The sequence below is a fragment of the Convolutriloba macropyga genome, chromosome 8 (assembly GCF_964194025.1).
Source record: "Convolutriloba macropyga chromosome 8, txConMacr16.3, whole genome shotgun sequence".
Taxonomy (NCBI): Eukaryota; Metazoa; Xenacoelomorpha; order Acoela; family Convolutidae; genus Convolutriloba; species Convolutriloba macropyga.
Genome location: NC_134475.1, coordinates 18208477 through 18217706, shown reverse-complemented (window position 1 = coordinate 18217706; position 9230 = coordinate 18208477). Strand labels below are relative to the sequence as shown.

At 33.1% G+C, this 9230-nt stretch overlaps 1 protein-coding gene and 1 long non-coding RNA gene across 2 annotated transcripts in view; one reads left to right on the top strand and one right to left on the bottom strand.

The window, feature by feature from the left end:
* The window catches only part of LOC142344544 (uncharacterized), a 566363-nt gene that overhangs the window by 334705 nt on the left and 222428 nt on the right, over positions 1-9230 (bottom strand). The window lies entirely within an intron of this gene.
* LOC142344537 (uncharacterized) overlaps positions 1270-9230 on the top strand; it is a 31935-nt gene continuing 23974 nt past the window's right edge. Inside the window, exon 1 of the long non-coding RNA XR_012759269.1 lies at positions 1270-1405. This is a non-coding gene — a long non-coding RNA (uncharacterized LOC142344537). The remainder of the gene's footprint in view (positions 1406-9230) is intronic.

Below are 9230 nucleotides of genomic sequence, written 5' to 3'. Positions count from 1 at the left end.
GGAGCCTCCTCTAGGTTTTGAAAATAGCTTACTGTATAATTTCTAGATGTAACGGAGTGTCTTGCAAGATGGTAACATCACGATTTTAAGAAATTTTTTGACAATTTTTGCTATTTTCAATTTGACATTTAGTCACTATTCGGGTTTTTTGAGCCTCAAGAGTCATAAAACTTTGATAAAAGGTACCTGGAATTTTTTTTTGGCCATGGATTCATTTGCAACTTTTTAATATCACAAGTTTTAATATGCAACTTTTTAATATCAAAATTTTTTAAAACTTGCAATTTTTAAATTTGAAATTTTTTGTCATTTTTTAGGTTTCTCTAGCTTCAAGAGACGCATATCTTCCTCTAGGGTTTGATAATGTGTTACTGCCTAGTTTATAGATGTAATGGAGTGTTCAAGATTTTAATATCACGAATTTAAGCAATTTTTTAAAAATATTCGCAATTTTTTCATATTTTTGAATTTTTTCGGGCACCAGGGGCCCTGGGACCTCCTCGTAGGTTTGATTGTAAGCTGATGCACAGTTTTTCGAAATAATGGAAGGCTGATCAATGTTTTTCACGACTCCAGTTCTAGTAATTTTTGGATAAATTTTCAAATTTTGGAAGTTTTTTATGTTCCAATTATATGGATCTTAACGAGCCACTGAAACTATTTAAGGCCTGAAACAGTGATGCTCGATAGTCTCTTGAGGTCCTTAAGATATCATTATTTTGAATTTTAGCAAGATTTTGTTAAAATTTGCAACTTTCCAAAATTTTTCAATATTTGTCCTTTTCTGAGTTTAACTACCATTACTGGCCAACGAAACTTTTTAAGTCTTGGAGATGGTTTACTTGACAGAACTTTCTAGACGAAAAATTTTTTTTGATATTTTTTTACTACTAAAAACTTTTAATTTTGCCTTTTTCAGTTTTTCTATTTAATGATTTATTTACTAACAAGGCTATTTTATGATTTATTTACTAACAAGGCTAGAAAACTAAAAGTTGCAGTGTCGAATCCCATCATAGAAAATATTTCTATCTCTTTTTCTCTCTGTCGGTTATGGTTTCTCTCCTTCTCTTTCTCGTGTATGTTTTTTTTTCTCTTTTTGTTGATGCTGATGCCGCTCTTCAGCTGCTGTTATGTGGCGTAATGTTATCGCCTCTGATCCTCATTAACAATGAGTTTAGTTTTATTAGAAATAAGTGGCACCTACTAGGAAATCATTGTTAATTGCTCTCAAAAGCAATTTGTTGCAAATATTTTAATCCTGTTTGTCTCTCTTTTATGCAATTTTTCGCTTGGCCGATTTTTCGTCTGACCCATTTGACTTTCGTTTTCAGAAACGGTATGAAGAGGTAACGCCTAGTTTGCATAAAGTTCTCGTAGAGCCGGTCAGCCCACTACTCTTCAGGTATGCTATTTATAGAAACTGTTTTGGAGACTTATACTTTTGGTGTGAAGGGCGGTTCTTAGAAATTGATCCCACACCCCACCCACCCACCGCCCCCACATCAGTCCCCCAATCCACTTTTGCAGCCCCGCTGCGCTCACTTTACACTCCTTCAATTAATCTAAGGCTAGCCTCACTAAACCGTGACTAGGTACTGACAAAGCCAACCCCTCTCCGGTCGTTTGAGAGCAATTCGCCCGACGTTAGTCGGTTATGTTATTATTTTTTGGAAAACCCCTGCCTCATTTCAATTTACACGACTTTTGCGGCTCCTATAATCTTTCCGAAGTTATTGTTTTGAAAGCATTTAGATATTTTGTAATAAATTTTCCGACTTTTTTTGATATTGCAGCTTTTTGTGCATTTCAAATGAAATTATATTGCGTTTGTAGGCAGCTTCAAGCATCTGCGAAATTTTGGAAAAGGTTCTATTTTCTAATTTTTGATATTTATTCTAGTTCTCTTAATTCCCCTTCTCTTTTTTCTGTTTTGCCGTCGGTGAGTTTTGATTGTCCTTTTTGATAAAAATTGTTGGTTTACTACATTATACAAAGGCATCAACGATTTAAATTCTAATTTTAATTTCCACAACTCGTTTTTTTGACTCGAAAATATAATTTAGTCCGTTGGTCAAGTCATTTATATTTATGTTTTCCGTTCAATTGTTTATTGTATTTAGGGCTTGTCCTGCTGCCAATTTGTTATTTTTTCCTAACATGTCACCACTTTCTAGTTTGACTTGTGACTTATTTCGCTCACTGTTTCAACAGTGGAATATTGATTTCAGTCAACAAGTTCGGCAAATACGAGCATTGTAAGTACCGGCAAATACACCAAAAAGGAATCAGAAGAAGCGGAGAAATGGGATGAAGTAATAAAACCCAGGCACCAAGACTTGTTAAACGACTTAGTGCATCAAGTTGTCAAAGTTTCTGCGATTAACTGTTAACTTGTGTTGGTATTTACTTTTTGTTCTGCAATTTAGAGGTCTAATTCACCGTATTTAACCAATCTAATGAAACAACCAAATAAAAACACTAAATTTTTTGTCAACTTTTTACTTGAAATTTTTGTTTCAAAAACATTATCGGTGAGTTTGGGTCAGCCTAACAAGGATGCTGGGTTAATGTGTGTTGTCAAGGTTATATGACAATATACCCTATGCCAAAATACCTCATGTGTCAATTTACCCAATGGTATTATATACAATTTTCCCGAAGACATTATATAAAAATTTTGATCTTTTCGTTCAAAAATCCGATTAAATGAACTGCTTTTTAAAATACTAAATGAACTCTCTATTTTGCTAAATGAACTCGATATTATTTTAAATAATTTTTCTGGTAATTTCAACACTAGGAAAAATTTTGAGCTATATTTTGGGTATTTTATCACATTGTATTTGGCATTGGATAATTTGTCCAATCACCTCCTCATTGTTTCGAAACCCTCTCATTCGCATTCTATTGACCAGATTTACTGAAATGGTAAATAGGTTGCGCTTTAGATGCTGAATATAATTGCTTAGTTTCAGCTTTTTTTAAACCGAATTCGAATTGAAATTTTGTTCCATTTAATAATCGTAGGCAACATTACTTATTCTTTTTAAACGCATCCAGCAACTAACAAATGTGAACCCAGCAAGGTAAATAACTCGCAGTTAAAAAGACTCTCAGATATGAATGAAGTTTACTTTAAACGATAGGGCTTAGTATCGAATTGTTACATTCTGTTACCTTTTTGATCACTGAAAATAAATTACTGGGTTAATCATTTGGTTCTGGTTCAACTTTATAATCAGTCAACGGCGATTTGAAAGTCCTACTTTGACTGTCTGCATCACCTCCGTGAAGTCCGAAGCAAAAACAAAAATGTTATAGTAATAAATAGTACACATAGTTCTCCGAGTTGCTTTTCTGCTCAACCATCCCAAATTAGACATTTATTTGCCAAAAGCTTTACTTTTTGCATGGGCCAAATATCTAGCCGAGAACTGCTTAATTTAAGCTAAGGTAGTTAGTTTGTTCCAAATTATCGACCACTATGGAAGATAATTCTATAAAGAAACCAGTAAAAACTTAAGAAATCTTTTGAATTCAACCTTTGAAACCATTCTGCCTTACTTCATGCGAAAAAAGTAATTTAGCTAAACTTAGCTGTTTATGTATAGTAAACAAAGATATATGTTTAACGGGTTTTGGATATCAAATTCTCTCAGACGCTATCAAATTACAGTTTTCTGGTGAAACCAAATTAAAGTTAGGGACACAAAAGTCTGGATAGTCAACAGAATCGAGTACCGGTGCTCGCAAAGAGAATAGTCTGAGCTGTTCAGAATCAAAAAAGGCGCAACTGTTACGATGCGAATACAAAACAGACAAGTAAAATTAAGATCACGAAAATGTTAACCAATTTGTAGCCAATTATACATAAACAGCTAACATTTTCGTGATCTTAATTTTACTTGTCTGTTTTTGTATTCGCATCGTAATATAGCAATAGAATACATCTTAAATCGAATTCCCCCTTGTTTTTGTCGCGGAAGCAAGTGGTGTAATCACGATATCTGAACTCATTTCAATCGATCTGCTCAATTAAACATTTTTTTTTTGAAAGATGCGGTGAAAAAAGAGTTTAAGTATTTAATTAGTTCTTTTATCATTCAAAATTTCTTTGGAGGATTCTCTGAGACAGTTTGCAGGACGTTTACATGAATTATCGTGTTGGGTGATAATAGAATGTTCCAGCACTTTCTGAATGCGTTTCACTCTACTGGCTCAGGCAGTCCCAATTACATCAATACTTGGCTCTGTTATCACGAACATTATTTGTTGTTTAGTTTTTGATTTTGAGGGGTGAACTCAGTCATTCAAACATTTAAGACATAAGTGAATTCGGTAGAGAATATAGCTCTGGAAATGAATTTGTTCTGAAAATATTCCTATTCGCACCAGGCTATTGATATGGTATCTAATCCAAACAGAAAAATTGATTATACACATGATTTACCCAGCAACGAGTCTGTAACAGTTTAATTTTTCCAATACCTCAAACAAAAGCAAATGGCCTGACAATGAAACACCATCATAACATCACTATACATTAGCTCATCAATGAGATTTTCAGAGCAAGACCTAGATATTAGTTGCAAGATCTCAACCATTTAATTCGAAAAAAGAAACGTTCTGTTAAGTGGCTGAGCAAATGAAGAAATTCGTCCTTTTTAGTCTGTCATGAAACCAATCAACGAATCTTAGATGTAATTTGAACTCGAGAAGGATTATAACAGCGCTAAAGAAGATGAGGTAATTTAAGATTATAGGGCAAGATAACTAAAATAACAGCGAAAAAGGGCAGAAATCAAATTTATTTTCTTTTTCAAAGGAATTATGGTTACAATTGAAAACCTGTTCGCTCTTAACTCAAATCTTTAATAGTGTTCATGCAATCACTATAGCAATCAATGAGACCTATTAATAATCAAATGGTGAATAAACCGCAGAACGAGAAATTAAAAGAAAATCGAAAATTTACTCCATACGTACGTTCTAAAATAATCAAAATAAAAGACTGCTCGCTGCAAACATTTTAAAGTCAAGTGAAATGGGATCTGTAAGTTTTGAGACTCGGTGGCAATACAAATTTAGTGGCAAGAAACGAGCCAAGTTTGCAATATTTTGATGGGAACAAAGACTTATGGCAGAAAGGCTTCTTAAAATGACCTTTATAGCTGTTCTTAATTACTATTTGTTACAAACAAAGCTCAAAGACATTGGTCAAAGTTTGAAAAGAATGAAGTGATTTTTCGAGTCATAAACATGCTTGCTCGATCTGTAAAAATTTATAGAATACCAATACTCTTAGAGCCGTGAAAACGCAACCAAAAATGCAGAAGCAAATATAGACAGGCATCAAAAAGTTTCCGGTTTTAAGGAATCAAATATTGTTTATTTGAAATCTAACGTTAGCCATCTACTAAAAACAAATGCATAATTTTTGCTTGAATATTAACCTAGGATGACTTTATTTAGGATTATAGAGCAAGATAACTAAATTAACAACGAAAATGGGCAGAAATCAAATTTCATTTTTTTCAAAAAAATTATGGTTACAGTTAAAAATCTGTTCACTCTGTACTCAAACCTTTAAGTGTTCATTCATCCACTATAGCAATCAGTCAGTGAGAAATATTATTAACCAAACCGTGATTAAATTACAGAAAAAACGAGAAATTAAAAGAAAAACGAAAAATTACTTATATTAAAATATCTTCTAATGTAATCAAAATAATAGACTGCTATAATAATAATAATCGCTGCAAATACTTTAATTTCAATTGGAAGTCAATAGAACTGAAATGGGACCGGTACGTTTTGAGAATCGGCGACAAAACAAAATAAGTGGCGAGAAACGGGCAAAGTTTGCATTATTTTGATGAGAACACTTCGTGACAAAGTATAAAAATTATATAAGTCGTCTACATACCACATCAGACTACTCTATCTATGAAAAATTATTCACGTGAAAAAAGCGCTAACGCTTCACGTGAAAATTCGTAGAAACAGAAAAATTTTTATCCAAATCTAGCTCTGTTTTTTATTATGAAAAACCACAATGAGCTCATCAATAACAACTTGGATGTCAAATCAGGGCTATAAAGCACGGAGTGAAAATTGTCTCATAATTGTGCAAAATGAATAGAAAATTGATGACTGTACATGAAAATTGATGACTGAATTGAAAAGAAAAATGACTGTACATGTGAACAAATATTTTTAATCCTCGATAAATACTCGAAAATGGGTTATAACGGTTATAAAAACTCGTTTCAACTTTGTACTCTGCTCTTCACAGGCTTTCTATTGAGAAAAATCATAACCCTCTGAAATATTGAACACTCGATAAAAAAACAGTTGAATACGGAGATTAAGCGGGATCGGAACGAAGCTCTTTGCAATTAAGCGGGATCGGAACGAAAAGGTGGAATAAAACACGTGATGGAACAAGGTTTTTTATTCCCAATCAAGTGAAGGGCTGGTATGACTGATGCAGGCCGTTTTCTTCTTTGTGATCATAAAACCATACCACATTCTTTTGCATGAACGATAAACCTCATAGTCAAGAGAAACTAGACATCACTTTAATGTATCATACATTATTAAGTGGTCTCCGGAAAATTAGTTTCAAGACAGAATCTAAACTCTTCAAAAGTTAGATTAATGTTCCAGTTTCTAAGAATGTTGACAGTCCCTCACACAACTGGCACCAATTTCATTGTTGTTGGCAGTTCGTGGTCACCACAAAATGTCGTGAGACTTCCCTGAAAAAAAACCTTATGAAACTAAACTTGGTTGCCTTGAGAAGAATCATGATAGAACATGGTTATAAATGCCAAGATCTTTCCACGTTACAGCTCATGATATTTTGCATAATCTTTGCGTATCAAGAAACAAGAAATCGGTAACGAGATAGACAGATTGTAAAAATTAAAAATCAAATTTAACCTGATTTTTAAAATTAGAATAAAGTCTGCTTTTCACTTGCTAAGCGGCAGGTTGTCCTATATTGATAGCTGCTAAAGGACTTTCAGTTATTTTTAGGCTTCGGTTCAAATAACATATCAAATCACACTCTGTTCCAAACAACATTACGTCGCAAAACACACTTTTATGGAGTAAAAATAATCAAATTTCGGAGCGTTTTTTGACGGGCATTTAGAAATTGTAAATATCCGTTACTATTGTCTTCGGAAGAGCAATTTGCTTCCCGCCGTCTATTGTTTTATAATTTGGAGAGCAGCATTCGACATTTTCTGAGTAACGCAAAATGACTTCACTGCAATAAAAAACAGAGGTTTTTAAATCTGCTTTTATAAATACTTTCTATCTGAGTGGAGGGCCGTTGATTGATCCGGTACAGATATTGAAATGGATAGCGGCTGATGTGAAGTCTTTACCAACTAAAGCAACTGCTTTATATTATGGCCGCGTTTCTTGCATATTTCTCAAACGGTGCAACAAACTTTGTGGCGAGTGTTTAGAGGAATTTATTCTGGGAATACATTGTAATTCTTACACAAAAATAAAGAAATTTTTGCGCTGAGTGATTTTTGTTAGGGCTTTTGTAGTCTTTTGTAGTCCGTTTTGAAAAATTAGCAAAGTTTTTAGAAAAATTATTTTCCCCGAATTTACCGCATTAATAGTTTTTTTTACCTCAAGTAATACAAAATTAAATTGCATTCACGGGAATTTTTTATTAGAGCTTCTCGGCGTGCACGCCTCGGCCCCGGTTGCATTTTTTGGTCGTATTGATAATTTTTCTAAACATTCTATTAACTTTTTTAGCAATAGAATAATTCCGAGCTAAAAAATGATTAGATATAGTTGTCAATAAAATTGTTAATGTAATTTGACTTCAATGTTTTCTAGAGTTTTGACTGCTTTTGAGCATCTAAGCCATCAGAAACATCAATTTTGTTTTCAGGTTGTATGTTGATTTTGATGTTGTATGCGAGTAAGTTTTATTCTTAAAATTTGGAAAAGTTCATAACTAGTCCTTATTGGAATTTTTTGGAATAGAGATGACAAAATCTCCTAATCCGTTATATTACCTCATTTAAGGTTTTGCGCTTGGTTTGTCGAATTTCGAATTTCTTTATGTGACAGCATAATGTTTGTGTGCTTGATTGTATTTGACCTCTGCATATTGTAAAGAGACAGAGTAAGAGTAATGCGTGTTTTTACTATATTTGCGCTTATTTTTCAAAGGATTGGCTTTATTGGCTTTAGAATACCAATACTCTTAGAGCCGTGAAAACGCAACCAAAAATGCAGAAGCAAATATAGACAGCCATCAGAAAGCTTCGGTTTTAAGGAATCAAATATTGTTTATTTGAAATCTAACGTTAGGCATCTACTAAAAACAATGCATAATTTGTGCTTGAATATTAACCTAGGATGACTTTATTTAAGATTATACAGCAAGATAACTAAGATAACAACGAAAATGGGCAGAAATCAAAATTCTTTTTTTTTCAGAAAAAATTATGCTTACAGTTAAAAACCTGTTCACTCTGAACTCAAACCTTTAATAGTGTTCATTTATCCACTATAGCAATCAGTCAGTGAGAATCATTATTAACCAAACCGTGACTAAATTACAGAAAAAACGCGAAATTAAAACAAAACATAGCTGGCAGGTTGCCAGAAAATAGCCGCAATAGATTCGTAGATCGGCAGTCTAAAAAAAACAGTAAAAAAGACAGACCAAAAAAATTTGTCTTTTCATTGAAGGCTGATCTGGTATATATTGATTAAAAATCTGTATAAGTTATTGCTGCCTCTATTAGCTGATCTCAAATAACCTTCATTTAGATTGACACACACCCATTTGACCTTATCTCTTTGAATTAAAGTAACTAAAATTCAATTTCAAAGTGAGGAAGTCATTTTTGAGAGTGAGGTAAGTCAAGTGTGACCAAAAATTTAATCACGCGAATGAACAAAAAAACTCGCTCCACTAAGAGCGAAAAATGACGTCACGCATGCAATTCAGTTGAAATTGCATGAACGAATGAACAAAAAGTGGCTGTGACGTCATATGGTCGTAACAAAAATCATGACGACGAAATAAAAAACATAGCAGGACACGTCCTGACGTACAATTCAAAGAATTTTCATTGACTAAACAGAAAAACTAGACCTAGAATGGACTATGAGTGAATTGAGAAAACCATTTTTTAAAAAATCAGATTAAAAAATAAGAAAAAACAGAAAATAAATGTCAA